The sequence below is a fragment of the Octodon degus genome, unplaced genomic scaffold (genome assembly GCF_000260255.1).
Source record: "Octodon degus isolate 3935 unplaced genomic scaffold, OctDeg1.0 scaffold00244, whole genome shotgun sequence".
NCBI classification, from domain to species: domain Eukaryota; kingdom Metazoa; phylum Chordata; class Mammalia; order Rodentia; family Octodontidae; genus Octodon; species Octodon degus.
Window position 1 is genome coordinate 634,135 of NW_004524820.1, and position 1,258 is coordinate 635,392.

The window sequence follows — 1,258 nt, forward strand, 5'->3', positions numbered from 1 at the left end:
CTTTACCTATAAAAGTCTCTAGTTTATCCTTCTTCTTGGCTGAGTAGGATTCCATGTATAAAAAGACTACATCTTTTTTCATCTGTGCCTCAGTTGATGGATGTTTGGGTTGTTTCCAAAATCTACCTATTACAAATTTTGCTGCTACAAACATGGGTGCACACATACCTCTGTGGCATGACATTTCTAACTCTTCTGGGAAGATACCTATCATGGTATCAAATGACAAGTCCAATTCTAGTATTTTGAGAATCTCCACATTGATTTCCACATTGGATGCACCAGTCTACACTCCCACCAACAGTGAAAAAGTGTTCATTTTTTCCACAGCCCTTTCAACATCAGTTATTGGTTGATTTCTTGATAATATTCATTCTTTCCAGGGTGAGATGAAGTCTCTGTGATGTTTAATATTTTTTCATATATTTAATTGCTATTTGTATTTCTTCATCTAAGAAGTGCATATTCATCTTAGAGGTGCATTTTTGGGCTAGGACTTTCTATTTAGGAGATCTGATGTTTTTGTGTTCTTTATATGTTTTGGATAATAAATCTTTGTTAAAGGAACATCTAGATCTGGCAACCATTTTTCTCCACATTGTGTGTTGTCTTTTCAACACACAAACCAACACACCAACCTCTGTTGGTGGTTTCTCTTGCTGAGTAAAAGTTTTTTAATAAGATGAGAACCTAGTTGTTGATTCATTATTATAGTTTTGGAGCAATTGGGGTTTTACTCACACAGTGTTTGCGTGCACTAATGTGTTTAAGAGCTTTACCTATTCTATCTTTCAGCAGATTTAATGTTTCTGTTTTAATATTTAGATCTCTGACCCATTTCAAAGTTACTTTAGTTCATGGCTAAAGATACGAGTCCAATCTTAATCTTTGGCATATACAGAGCCAGATTTTCCAGCACCTCTTATTAGAAAGGCTCTCTTTCTTCCAGTGAATTTCCTTGACATTATTGTCAAAGACAAAGTGGCTGAGTATGTCTAGAGATCTTGTTACATCTTCTAATTTGTTTCAATAATCTTTGAGTCTTTTTTTTACCAGTACCACACTGTTTTTATCACAGCAGATTTAAAGTATAATTTCAAATGAGAGATTGTGATGCCCTCCCCCATCTAGCCTTTGTTGCTCAAAATTGTGTTTGCTATGCTAGGTCTATTCTGGCTTGAAATTCACTTTAAGGTTGTTTTCTCTAATTTTGTAAGATATGCTATTGTAATTTTGATCAGAATTACTTTAATCTTTA